At 43.3% G+C, this 15,220-nt stretch overlaps 1 long non-coding RNA gene across 1 annotated transcript; it reads left to right on the top strand.

Annotated features, from left to right (window-relative positions):
* Positions 1-6,561: 6,561 nt before the first annotated feature.
* LOC311050464 lies at positions 6,562-7,879 on the top strand. The gene is made up of 4 exons (XR_014601310.1): positions 6,562-6,686; positions 7,030-7,076; positions 7,174-7,223; positions 7,528-7,879. It is a non-coding gene; the product is annotated as an uncharacterized lncRNA (long non-coding RNA).
* The last annotated feature ends 7,341 nt before the right edge of the window (positions 7,880-15,220 follow it).

Raw genomic sequence — 15,220 nt, 5'->3', positions numbered from 1 at the left:
TTGGCCCTCCAACCCTTTGGTTTGTTTAGACTCCTGTCCTTGCTCTACTGGCCCTTTAAAGTCCTGCCCTTCACACGCCCCTCACTCCCTCCCGGCCATATTTCATTTTCAATACGCCAGCAGTAAAAAAAAAAAAAAAAAACGAAGATAGATAAAATACAGGTCACCTTCAAAGTGCTCGCCGTGGTTATTGGCTAATTCGCCATCAGAGCAAGTGTTTTATAAGGGTTTTTGACAACTAACACGCTCCACACCATCGTTGGGACGTGTTGAATTGTGCATAAAAAGCTCTAATACAGCTCTACGTTGTCTTCTCAAGGGCCGGACATAAAAAATAAAGAGCCACAGCAGAGAGTATAGATTGGATCCATTTTGAAGAAGTGCAGTGGTGTCTTGGCACTATAGGAGATAATGTAGTGCAAGGTCTTAGCTGCAGAACTTGCTTGTTCTCACTGTAATGGGGAAAAAAGGTGCTTCGACCTCAACAATGTGAACATAAAAGGTCAATCTTCATTAAATCTGACGCCCAGTTTAAAACTATAGGCTTCAAATCATATTCCTGAGTCATGGTATCTGTATTCTGGGGAAAACTTTTGCAGAAAATAGCAGAGGCTATTGCCAGATTGAAGATTTCAGCAAAGATATTTAAAGGTAGGGTAAGAGATATTTCTTTGTTAAAGGGTTAAAGCACTATATTTTGATAGTAATCATTGCTATAGAGTGTTTGTTCGGTAACAGGAGTCTCCATGTCTCTCCAGCTCTTTATTAAACAGAAAATACATTTTCAGGTACTGTAGGTGACAAAATCTCAGCCAATCAGGAGAGAGAAGGCCTACCCATTTATCAGCTTAATTTTTTATAGTGTTCCAGTTCCAATTTTGTCTGCTCATTTCTTAGTGTCATCACTTCCAATTTCACTTGTTTAATCTGTATCCTGACTGAGTTCTCTATCCTGATTGGATACAATTGGTATCCCGACCTCAAAATGCCTTTTCTGTTTAATAAAGAGGTGGAGAGACATGGAGACTCCTGTTACTGAACAAACACTGTATAGCAATGAGTACTATCAGATTATAGAGCTATTTAACACATATTTTAACAAAAGAAAATCTCTTACTCTGCCTTTAATGTAGAGCAAAAACAGAAAAGATACTAGCATAGAGCCCTGAGGGACTCCGCTCAACAACGTATGGGGTTCAAGTGGTTACACTTTGGACTCGAATTTGACACTATATGGAATGAAGCGCTTGCTCGGGATGGTGATACACTGGTTCTTTTCACGTTGCAGGACCACTGACCTGCAACGTTCTCCACGCCTTTCTCAAACTCTCAGTCCAGCTCCATGCAGACTGTAGTCACGAGTTGGCAAACTGCCGGTGTTTCTTTGAGTTTAGCAGCAGCTTTGTTGTGCCCTGACCACGGAGCTGTGAGGTTGTTGTAGCAGCAGTGAGGTGTTTGCTCCTCCCTTCCCTCCCACTGGGTGGGACCTTACCCAATAAACGCCCGCCAGATCAGGTGTGAAGTGTGGCTTTGGCAAGCTGAAACCACACTGTGTGTGTGTGTGTGTGTGTGTGTGTGTGTGTGTGTGTGTGTGTGTGTGTGTGTGTGTGTGTGTGTGTGTGTGTGTGAGAGAGAGTGTGCACGCGAGCGAGCGAGCGCCTGTGTGTGTGTGTGTGTGTGCGTGTGTGTGTGTGTGTGTGCGTGTGTGTGTGTGTGTGTGTGTGTGTGTGTGTGTGTGTGTGTGTTGTGTGTGTGTGTGTGTGTGTAAAAATGATAGCACCGGTGTACCTTGACAGCTTGGTGGTGTTTTGACGGTCTACAGTGAAGTGTTCCCCTTAATCCGGAAAGGGAGGTCAGAGGAGAGAGAGTGAGAGATGCCGAGACCTGAATTCACAAATACCTATCGTTGCAGAAACCTTCTATCTTTATATTTCAATGTTTAATGTTTCATAACTTTATGCCCTACTTCGTTATACAAGAATGTAGCGCAAAAGTAACAGAAATAGCCTATCTACAAGCTCACAACATGTCATGGTGTCATGCGTTGTCATGCTTGCACTGTAGATCGGCAACTGCTATATTCTTTTTAAGTGAAAGTGTTTACATCTGTGGGTTTCACAACTACTTTACCAATATAAAGTATTAATAAGAGCTTGTGACTAAATAATGATTACATTGGATGCAGTGGAACGAAGGTTTTTTTTCCCCATAACCTGAAAAGTAACAGTTTTGGATGTACACTGTACAAGGTTTCCACCCGACAGTGATGATATACACAAACACACACATGCATTCCACATGTTTTCAGAAGACAACAAATGTACATTTACTGTACAAGGCCATAAAGAAATACACACTGCATCCATCTACCCACAATCCAACCCCCATCCACCCCCCATGTTTTATTGTTGTGTTTTTTCACTTTTTTTCACTGCCCAAAACAGGTTTCACATAAAATGTACATAAAACAGCAACATGAAACCCATTTAAAAACATAATACTATAGATTAGTGGTGTTAAGTAACAGTAAGTATACAGTAAGTATAGATGGACCTCTGCACGCACAAACGCACATGCACTCACACACCCACGCATGCACGCACGCACGCACGCACGCACGCACGCACGCACGCACGCACGCACGCACGCACGCGCGCGCGCGCGCGCGCGCGCGCGCGCACGCACACACACACACACACACACACACACACACACACACACACACACACACACACACACACACACACACACACACACACACACACACACACACACACACACACACACACACACACACACACACACACACACACACACACACGCACACACACACACACACACACACACACTTCCTTGGGCCACAGACAGGGAAGGGAGGCTCTGTTTAATTTTCAGCCTCCCTGTGATGTTTGGAGAGGTTTGCCAGGGCCAATGACACGCAGGTATCCTCCCTAGCGGAGGAGATCAGTGCTACAGAAGCAGCAGCAACAGCAGAGAGCTGAAGCCATGGTCTCTCATCACAACAATATAAGATGCAACAGATATGGCCCCATGCCACAGGCCTGCATGGTCCCAAAAGTCAGTGGAATAAGACTGGATGAAAGGATGGATGGATGGATGGATGGATGGATGAGAGCAGGGTGAGAGGGCATATAGGGACTATGTTGGGAAGGCAAAGAAAAGCAGAAGATGTGAATTTATGGAGAAAATTATTATGATAAATACATTTTGTGCACGCACGCACGCACTCACACACTCACACACTCACACTCACTTTCTCAAATCTGTCCTTATTATGGAGGCCCACCAACGTCACAGTGCATGATGCTTCATCTCCAGGCCCGTGAGTCCACCAACCATCCCCCCACCCCTGCCCCCCATCTTGTGTTTCTGTCTGTCCCATGTCCATCTGTCTCTCTTGTCTCCCTGTCCTTGGGTGAATAAAGCCTCCTCCCCTCCAGTTCACCGTCCCTTCAAATACACTCACCCCAACCCCTCTCCACCCCTCATCCCAGCACTCCCATCTTTAATCCCTGCTGCCCCCCCCTCCACCCCTGAACTGGATCAACTATTAAGTGCAGACCCAGTAAATCCCACATCCAGAAAAAAATGGAGGCCAACTGTACAAATTGCCCAACTCCCCCTGCTCACTACACGAACGCACGCACGCACGCACGCACGCACGCACGCACGCACGCACGCACACAAGCACGCACGCACACGCACACGCACACACACCTACCTTCCAGTCTGTAGCCAGTGGGCTGGCCAGTAAGTGCCCTTGCTGTATGACATGATGGAGCCAAAAACTGTTATTTCCCTCTACAGGGCTTTTCGAATTGAGTCTTATCCAGTGTTGCTGTCAAGGCTCTCTCTCTTTCTCTCTCTCTCTCTAACCTCCCCCCCCCGTAGATCCCTCTATCTCTAACTCTCTCTGTCTCTTCCAACAACCTTGCATCCCCCTCCATCCATCCTCCCACTAGCCCCCCCCTCCTCTTCACCTCTTCTTGCACCTCCCTCTTTACCTTAAATCGTGCTGTCATCAGCGTAGAGGTGGATTAGCCAGGGAGAGGCGCTGACCTGAGAGATTGGGCGTGCTGATGGCACCTGTCTTGTGGGTCGCCCATTACCGGGGGGCTGGGATGGGCCGCCATGATGGCTTGCATTTACCCTTTGGCCCTTTAAGCTTGCGCCTGGGTCGGTTATATGGGGTTACAGGCTGTGAGGGAGTGTAATATAGCGGTTTGCTCACAGAGAGGCTCATTTTAAGGCGGTCTAACGGGCCAAAAGGGGCCAGACAGGCACAGATTTGTTGGCGGTTAAGAAGTGAATGTGTTTGCTGTGAGGTGAGGGGGTTGAGTTGCATGGCAGACTTGTTGGGTAGTTGTGACTGTGATGTGCTATTTTCAGCACCTACCTGTCACTGCTAGAAGCAACCGAGTGACGGTGAGCTGAAAACAATCTGATATGACTGAGTGTGTGTGTGTGTGTGTGTGTGTGTGTGTGTGTGTGTGTGTGTGTGTGTGTGTGTGTGTGTGTGTGTGTGTGTGTGTGTGTGTGTGTGTGTGTGTGTGTGTGTTCTCTGTCCATTGACTTGTGTGTGCACGGAGTATTTCTGCGTGCATGTTTGCATGTGCATAAACTAATTGATCATGTTGTTTCATGTGTTTATGTACAACATGCGTCTTTCCACAAAAGTGACGTTACTTTCATCCATTGTTAAGTTTGCACATCTGAAAGGCAGATACAAAATGTGCCAATATGGATGGTGGATGGTGAAGTCACATGTTTTTTTCCTGTCTTTTTTCCTCTTCCTGTTTTCTTCCGATATCCCCATCCCCCAAGCTCCCCACACTGGGTGAAAAAGGTGATATACCTGGATACGTGGGCAAGGCATACACCCACCAAACATAAATGATTGGTGGAAGTATTTCAATGAATGCGGGAGAGGACTGTTTACCTAAAAATGCCTTTAAGATACCTGGATATGCGTCTCTCTTTTCTCTGCTAGGGAATCTCCCTTACATATGTAAATTAGAGGTTTGTTCAAACAATGGGAGGTGTGGGGTTCAGAGTGGGGGGGGGGGCTCAGAGAGAGAGAGAGAGAGAGAGAGAGAGAGAGAGGAGAGAGAGAGAGAGAGAGAGAGAGAGAGAGAGAGAGAGGAGAGAGAGAGAGAAACAGTGAACCAAAGTTGCATTGTGACATTCAAGGAAAAGCTAATACAAATATTAAAAAAAAAAAAAATGTGTTCTTAGGTCTTGCATAGGTGAGCAGTGTTAGTTTACAGAAAGGACATACTAATAAAGCATGACACAAACACACACACACACACACACCACACACACACACACACACACACACACACACACACACACACACACACACACACACACACACACACACACACACACACACACACACACACACACACACACACACACACACACACACACACACAGAGAGATCAGAGTGCAGTCTTGGGGCAAATATTGTACTTTTACTCCACTACAATTATTTGAAAACTTTATTTAGCTACTAGTTACTTTGCAGATATAAATGATTACATTATAAAACATACATTAACCACTTTAGCCTTATTTTATACCTAGGCTATTTGAAAATAGCCGATCTACAAGCTCACAACGCGTCGTGTTGTGAGCTTGTAGATCGGCTATTTTCAAACATTTTAGTACTTGAACACATTTTGATACCAATACTTTTGTACTTTTACCAAGTACGTTTAAGGGTCATTAAATGGTTAAAATTATATCACAAACAAGGCTTACTTTATGTGTGTTTTCGTGTGTATTTTGGGGGGTAGAGATTTACATGCAGGCACAACATTTGCATGAAAGGTGTTGATGGGTTCAGTGGCCCTATTGTCTCAGGTCTCTCAGACAATAGGAGCTCCACCTCTATCACCATATTAACCACTTTAGCCCTATTTTATACATAGGCTATTTGAAAATAGCCAATCTACAAGCTTGTAGATCTGCCATTTTCAAACATTTTAATACTTTCACTTTTGGTACTTTAAGTATATTTTGATGCCAATACTTTTTTTAAACTTTTACTCAAGTAACATTTTGAACACAGGCCTTTTACTTGTTTTATTATGTTTATATTTTGTTTGTATTTTTATATTGTGGTATTGCTACTTTTATTTAAGTAAAATAACTGAGTACTTCTGCCATCACTGCCAAAAATACAGGTTACCACCAGTCATGTGGTTAATAAACTATTTAGTTTGTTTTCTAGTCTAGGCCCAGTAGTGCTCAAAAGAACAAAATGTAATGGACTTTTCTTGTAACAAGTAAGAGCATTTCTACATTACACTATTGATACTTTTACTTAAGTATAAAATGTCAGTTCTTTTTTTGTGCTTGTTGTTTAGTGCAAAGCATTAGTACCTCTACATAGTAACGTTTAACTTGTTAAAACTAACTAAACTAAGTAAATAGTTTATTTCCAATCTTTCTCTCTCTCTCTCTCTCTCTCTCTCTCTGACTGCCAACATTTAACATGCACATTCAAATGGTGGGGAGGGGAACATTTGTGTCTATCCAATCAGATGTGTCCAAACAGAGTTTTCAAACATTTGAACTGTTTGGGCGGTTGGGTGAATTCATTCTTCTCAACCATGTACTGCTGGCCTGTTGGTGTTTTTGGACTAGCTTTGTAAATGGTAAGCTGCTATTTTATCTAATTGTAAATCATTAGTAGGTTATACTGTTTATTGTATTTACTTTGATCAGTTCTCTACAGTCTGTTTGATCAGTTGTAGGCTAGTGTTCCTTTACCTGTATGAGTTCAGATTGTTTTAAAACATGTGGCCTAGTCAAGTAGCTAGTCAATTCATATGCCATGATTTAATTTGTCAGCATAATGCAGTATAGTAAAATACACAGACTTTATACATTTTAGTAACTAAAGTTGGATTGCTTTGTAGTTTGTCTTTACTGTGGCTATATTGAATACAATGGCAAAGCATTGCTTCATCCCACTAACCCCTAAAATGATATTTGCAGGGAGAATTCCATTGATTTCCCCACTGTTGACGAGGAAGTTTTATAAGGTACTACACACCCACACTCTTCATTTAACTTTTTTTTGTGCACTCCTGTTTCAGTTGAAGTTTTCTGAGTTGTAATTGCTGTTATATTATTTTACAGTTGTTGGCACCCAGCGGTACATGTGTGAGGACCTTTCGGAGTTTTAACAGGTAATCTCCAGAATAAATTGCAATTTGCAGGACAATGGCTTGGTTTTCAGCAGAAGATTCAGCAGACAGTCAGCAGGCAATACACACACACACACACACACACACACACACACACACACACACACACACACACACACACACACACACACACACACACACACACACACACACACACACACACACACACACACACACACAGTAGTGTGGTAGAGTGTGGTAATTGTATTAACATTGTTGTGTTCCGGTTTCAGTGGTTTTGTGGTTTAATTGTAATTCTTTTTTTCTTCTTCTGTTTTTCTTCAAGGCTTCAAGGACTGCCATTTTGGATCTTCAGCCCTCCAGCAGTCCAAAGTTCAGGAGATCATCTCCAAAAAGGACACAGAGCAACTCCAAAGATGGACTTCCATTTTGGATCTTCAGCCCTCCAGCAGGAAGAAGTTCACAAGATCATCTCCAGGACCTTGTACCAAACGCTGTGTTCTCCAGGACCCAATGCTTGACGACAAAGAGCTTGAGGACTATGTTTTTAGTGCAAACATTTTAACTCAAATCTTTGCTTCTGGGGTCCCTGGAACAAAATATATTTCTTTATTTTCTGTATTTCTTCCTGTGGATTATACCAGGGACACATGACTTGGATTTAGCTCTTCCTTGGACCCAGCCACCATGGATTACATGAGTAGCCTACAAGTGACTTTGTTTTCCTTTTCCCGCTATTTTTCTTTTCTCTTCTTCATGTCACTACTTGCTGACTATATGTCAGTCTATGTGGATTATGCGGTCGACACACACTGACATTTTGCACCGTAATCCTGTGTATAACGCACTGACTTTTAACTTTTTTTTCCAAGCACCTTAACTAACGTCCATAAGTATATCATGCACAGTATACATTGCTGCTATGTTCATGCACATATCTTATCTCAGGTACTAGTGTGAGTATATAGACACAAATTTCACCCACTTTTTTTAATTAAACCTGTGATGTGACAATAAACCTGATTCTGATTCAGAATATTTGAATATATATTTTTTAGAGTGAACATTTTTAACTCAAATCTTTGCTTCTGGGTCCCTGGAACAAAATACTTTTCTTTGAAACAGTTTACCTTATCTGTGTGCTCCTGTTCCATTGTTTTGGTATACATTTATTTTTCTTGATCAATAAACATAATTACATGAGTTCTGCCTATGTGTTTTTCTATATTGTTTGTGTGTGTGGATATATATATATATATATATATATATATATATATATATATATATATATATATATATATATATATATATATATATATATATATATATATATATATATATTAGTGCAGGTAGTGGGGGGAACTATAAACCACCCCTCCCATTGGGGGTGGGGGTGGGGGGGGGCAAGCCACAGCCCCTGGGGGGGGGGGGGGCTTTAAACCACCCTTCCCACTGAGGGGGGGGGGGGGGGTATAAACTAGGGGGTTTATACAAGAATTAGCATGCAGAATGTGGGGTGGGTGGGTGGGGTTATAAGCCACAGCTTCCAATCAAATGTAGTTTTCTGCACATGCTCAGAAGTGGTTGGGGTGGAAGGGTGAGAGGGGTGGGAGGGGTGGGTGTGTGAGGTCCTTGCTGGCAGACATGCAAATGAAGGTCCTCAGAAATGGTACATACACCTGAATATGTGGGAGGTATGTGGGAGGTGGTACATTAATGAATGAGGGCAGCATACACACACATACTCCCTTAAGTATCAGGGGTATGCCTGAGGGATACCCTCCCAAAATCATTGCTTTTCACCCAGTGCCAACCCATCAACTCCACCCACCTCCCCTCAAATCTGTCACCCTTTACATGTCCGGACAGCGGGGGAGCTTGAATCACATTCTCTTCGCCTCCCCGTTGCTGACCTGAATCTCACTGAGGCCTACAGTGACAGCTCAGAGAGAGAGAGAGAGAGAGAGAGAGAGAAAGCGCGAGAAAGGGAGAGACAGAGACAGAGACGGAGGGAGGGAGAGAGAGAGAGAGAGAGAGAGAGAGAGAGAGAGAGAGAGAGAGAGAGAGAGAGAGAGAGAGAGAGAGAGAGAGAGAGAGAGAGAGAGAGAGAGAGAGAGAGAGAGAGAGAGAGAGAGAGAGAGAGAGAGGAGCTAAAAAAGAGATATGTGATTGGAGAAAGGGAGAAGAGTTAGGGATATGGAAAGTGTGCCTGTTAGAAGGCTGAGAGCGTAACAGTAAAACTGTAAAAATGTACTCTTGGCCATTCTAGCAGTGGGCAGTCATAGCATTAGGACCAGCATAATAGTAATGAACAAGACAGGGTCTTGGTGAATCGTTGTGATCACCTAGCCTGGTAAACCCTCCCTCAAGAAATCTCATTATGGGGCCAGGCTTCCAGCATGGACCCATATTGTTATTCGCATTATTAGGTTTCGAGAGCCTATCAGGCTTCGAACCCTATTACATCTCTACACTTTCATTATTATTATTCTTCCGCCGGTTTTGCCAGTTCTGGCCTAACCGCGTGGTCACTTTTTATGAAATTCGGCAATATGGTAGAGGGCTATGCCAAACGGCGAAAACCCGAAACTCACAAACATTGGCCAAAGGGTGGCGCTGTAGCACTCAATTGAAATATGCCAACTTTGAACAGGTACAACTCATGCCCTGTTTGACCCACAGCCATGAAACTTCGATGCACACATGCGTCTCCTCATGCCTAACAACTTTCACACTCTGACTTTTGACCTCTGACCTTTAGATCTCCCACCATTTCGAATTCTATGAAAAGCAGTAAAAAGCAGTAAAAAAATCACTTCTCCTGGGATTTATGAGCAATCTGTACGAAACTGTATACACATGAACTTTGGACCAATGCCGACAAACGTAACTTAGCGGATTTTCCATAAGTGAAAACGTTAAGCTTTTATAAGCCAATGAAAATTGCAGCTTTTTTTAAATTATTCATCTGCCCCTAACACATACATGCAGACTCACATTTGTTTGACACTTTGCAATATTGTAGAGGGTCCTTCCAAGTATCACTGAAACCAATCTTACTCCAATTGGTCAAAGGGGGGCGCTATAGCAATTTTTTGAAAATGCAAACTTTAAACAGGCAAAAGTCATGCCTCGTTTGGCCGACAGCCGTTAAACCTGCTTACACATGTGCCTTGACTCATGAGGAACACATGTATCACTTTGACCAGTAAGCTCTGCCCTTAGATTGTCTGCAATTTTGAGCAGTTTGAAAAACATTTAAATCCAGGATTTCTGAGCAATTTGCATGAAACTGTGTCAAATACATGTTTGAGGCCCTTTTTCACAGGTTCAGGTGTGTTGGTTCAATAGCTTGATCGCTTAATCATCTGCCTTGAAACCATAGGGTAGCCGGTTCGAATCCCACCTCAGGTAGACTTAATTATAATTGCATTGCACACAACATGACTATACCAATGAATACATGTGCAATTGTTAAAGATGACGAGAAATGCATACTTGAAAGTAGTTCTTTTCAATGTATGACGTACTTCATTCGCGCTTTTGTTTTGTTTTGTTGGATTCTCCCTTTTCACTGTCTAAGGCTGTGTATTGGATAGCTCCACCAGTAGAGTGTGAGTCTCATGTGCCGAAGGTCCCTGGTTCGAATCCCACTTATTACAGTTCACATTTAAATTGCATTGTACAAAACATGACCCTGTTAATTCAGACAAGTGCAATGTTTAGACAATAACACGAAATGCTTTTGAGAGTAGTTTTTTTTTATGTATGACATACTTTCTTGTGAAAATAGCCGATCTACAATCTCACACCTTTTTAGATAGCAACGCGTTGTGAGCTTGTAGATCGACTATTTTCCACTAGTTTCCATTCCGAAATATATTGAGCAGTTTGAAAAACATTTAAACCAAGGATTTCTGAGCAATTTGCGTGAAAGTGTGTCATGTGTGTGAACTCCCTTTTCACTAGTACAGGTCTGTTGGCCCAATGGCTTAATCATCTGCCTTGAAACCACAGGGTTCCTGGTTCGAATCCCACGTCATGTAGAATTCATTATAATTGCATTGCACACAACATGACTGTATCAATGAATGCATGTGCAATTGTTAACCAGTAAACTCCGCCCTTAGATTGTCTGCAATTTTGAGCAGTTTGAAAAACATTTAAATCCACTATTTCTGAGCAATTTGCGTGAAAGTGTGTCATGTGTGTGAACTCCCTTTTCATCAGTTCGGGTCTGTTGGCCCAATGGCTTAATCATCTGCCTTGATACCAGAAGGTCGCCGGTTCAAATCTCACCTCATGCAGACCTCAACTCAATTGCATTGCACACAACATGACTGTATCAATGAATAAACATGCAATTGTTAAATGAAACGCAGATGTAATTATTAATACAACACCTACAGTAACCACATACAGCCGATCTACAATGTGACGCGTTATGAGCTTGTATGTATATAATAAGCAACCCATGCTGTATGATAACTTACCACATATGAAATCCAATTCTGTCTATCCAATGGCTCAGTCTGTACTGTGGCCATAGCTGAGTGGTTAGTGAGCCCACCTAGGGAGCCAGAGGCCCTGGTTGCCCCAGGTACGAATCCAGGCCAGGCCAGCAAATGTGTCGATGAAATGAAATGTGTCCCTGAGCAAGACTCTTAACCCCTAATTGCTCACAGGCCCTCATTGGAAACAAGACCGCAAGGACTTTCATGAACAGACCTGGAATTATCCTTATCCTTTACACTGTCTACCCACAAGTCTATAGGTCCCTGGTTCAAACCCCAATTTAACCGGTCCAAATATAATTTACTGAACAAAAATCATGACTTTGTTAATTAATGCATGTTCACTTCTTCTCTCTCGCTCTCTCTCTTACTGCCTCTCTTTCTCACTGCCTCTCTCTCTCTCTCTCTCTCTCTCTCTCTCTCTCTCTCTCTCTCTCTCTCCCACTCTGTCACTGTCTGTCTGTCTGCCAGTCTGCCACTCTGTCACTGTCTGTCTGTCTGCCACTCTGTCACTGTCTGTCTGTCTGTCTGTCTGTCTGTCTGTCTGTCTGCCAGTCTGCCACTCTGTCACTCTGTCACTCTGTCACAGTCTGTCTGTCTGCCAGTCTGCCACTCTGTCACTGTCTGTCTGTCTGCCAGTCTGCCACTCTGTCACTGTCTGTCTGTCTGCCAGTCTGCCACTCTGTCACAGTCTGTCTGTCTGTCTGTCTGTCTGTCTGTCTGTCTGCCAGTCTGCCACTGTCTGTCTGTCTGCCAGTTTGCCAGTCTGCCACAGTCTGTCTGTCTGCCAGTCTGCCAGTCTGCCACTCTGTCACTGTCTGTCTGTCTGCCAGTCTGCCACTCTGCCACTCTGTCACAGTCTGTCTGTTTGTCTGTCTGCCACTCTGTCACAGTCTGCCAGTCTGCCAGTCTGTCACAGTCTGCCAGTCTGCCACTCTGTCACTGTCTGTCTGTCTGTCTGTCTGTCTGTCTGTCTGTCTGCCAGTCTGCCAGTCTGCCACAGTCTGTCTGTCTGCCAGTCTGCCAGTCTGCCACAGTCTGTCACAGTCTGCCAGTCTGCCAGTCTGCCACTCTGTCACAGTCTGCCAGTCTGCCAGTCTGCCACTCTGTCAAAGTCTGCCAGTCTGCCAGTCTGCCAGTCTGTCACAGTCTGCCAGTCTGCCATTATTCTCGAAACCGCTCATTGCTGCTTGCAGCTATATTTCCATTTCTTCTTCTTCTTCTTCTTCTTCTTCTGCCGTTTTTGCCAGTTCTGGCTGAACCGTGCAGTCGCTTTTTATGAAACTCGGCCATATGGTAGATGGTCATGAAAAACGATCAAAAAATAAATCTCACAATCTTTCGTCAAAAGGTGGCGCTATAACACTCAGTTGAAAATGACAACTTTGAACAGGTACAACTCATGCCCTGTTTCACCTACAGCCATGAAACTTCGATGCACATATGCGTCTCCTCATGCTGAACAACTTTCACACTCTGACTTTTGACCTCTGACCTTTAGATCTCCCACCATTTTGAATTATATGAAAAACAGTTAAAACCTATCTCCTCCTGGGATTTTTGAGTAATCTGCACGAAACTTTTTACACATGAACTTTGGACCTATACCAAAAAACGTTTGCAAAATATCTTCCATAAGTGAAAAAATTAAGCTTTAATGAGCCAATGAATATTGCAGTTTTATGACAATTATTCATCTGCCCCTAACACATACATGCAGACTTACCGTTCTTTGAAACTTTGCAGAAATGTAAAGGGCCATTCCAAATATCACTGAAACCAATCTTACTCCAATTGGTCAAACGGGGGCGCTATAGCAATTTTTTGAAAATTGAAACTTTAAACAGGCAAAAGTCATGCCTCGTTTGGCCGACAGCCATTAGACCTGCTTACACATGTGCCTTGACTAATGAGGAACACATCTATCACGTTGACCAGTAAGCACCGCCCTTAGATTGTCCGCAATCTTGAGCAGTTTGAAAAACACTTAAACCCAGGATTTTTCAGCTATTTGCGTGAAACTGTATGATCTGTGTGATCTCCTTTTTCACAGGTACTTGTCTGTTGGTGGCTTCCCGCTTAAATGTGTGCCCCACAACCTGAAGGTCACCAGTTCAAGCCTCACTTGGTGCAGACTTCATTCAAGTTGCATTTCACACAACATGACTATCAATGAATACATCTGCAATTGTTAAAGATAACATGAAATACTTAATTGAGTGTTTTTTACATACAGCTGATCTACAATCTCACAACTTTTCAGATAGCAATGAGAGTATGTTTTTTCAATGTATAACATACTTCATTGTGAAAATAGCCAATGTACAATCTGACAACTTTTAATGGTTTGTGAGCTTGTGGATCGGCTACTTTCACTAATTTTGGTTCTGAGGAGATGTACAATTTCTTCATTGGTAAATGGTTTGTGAACGAGTGATCTTAGTGTTAGTGAAACAGGGGCTTGGGTCATGACAGAAGGCAAGAGTTTGTGATCCTCCACAGACAATATCAGCCTGGACAAAGATATAGCACTATAGGTAGTGTTGCAGCTACCTAAGAGTGCTTCATGACCGTAAGGTTGCCGGTTCAAGCCTCACTTGATGCAGACTCATTTAAGTTGAAATGCAAAAAACATGACTCAATCTATTCCGTTTCCATGGCGCTCTCTCTCTCTCTTCAATCTATTCCATTCCATGTCTTTCTCTTCAATCTATTCCGTTTCCATGTCTTTCTCTCTGTCTCTTCAATCTATGCCATTTGTCTCTCTCTATGTCTCTTCAATCTATTCCGTATCTATCTATCTATCTATCTATCTATCTATCTATCTATCTATCTATCTATCTATCTCTCTCTCTCTCTCTCTCTCTCTCTCTCTCTCTCTCTCTCTCTCTCTCTCTCTCTCTCTCTCTCTCTCTCTCTCTCTCTCTCTCTCTCTCTCTCTCTCTCTCTCTCTCTCTCTCTCTCTCTCTCTCTCTCTCTCTCTCTCTCTCTCTCTCTCTCTGAGGGGTGGCCATAGCTGAGTGGTTAGTGAGCCCGCCTAAGGAGCCAGAGACTCTGGTTGCCCGGGGTACGATTCCAGGCCAGGTCAGCAAATGTGTCGATGAAATGAAATTTGTCCCTGAGCAAGACTCTTAACCCCTAATTGCTCACAGGCACTCATTGGAAACAAGACCGCAAGGACTTTCATGAACTGACCTGTTAAAGGAATTATCATTTCTCTTTCTCTCTCCTGGCCCCATATTATCGCTGCTTGCAGCTATATTTTCCATTTGATTTCTGGAGTGAGTCTGGCCTGATCGCCCATTCTGCAATATTGGCTGTGGGCTGGAGTTGGGCGGGAGTAATACCGTTGAATGACAACCCCTTCAGCCAATGATCGTTTTTCTCCTTCAGCCAATCAGCAGTTAATTTTTACCACCTCCAGATTATGTGACGCAACGGGACTTTTGAGACGGCCATGCCCAAAATAGGTTGCCTTATTGGGATACATGCGTGTCACTCCCC

This window comes from Gymnoscopelus microlampas (assembly GCF_963454915.1).
Source record: "Gymnoscopelus microlampas genome assembly, chromosome: 8".
In the NCBI taxonomy this organism is placed as follows: domain Eukaryota; kingdom Metazoa; phylum Chordata; class Actinopteri; order Myctophiformes; family Myctophidae; genus Gymnoscopelus; species Gymnoscopelus microlampas.
This window is presented reverse-complemented; position numbering and strand designations above follow the sequence as displayed.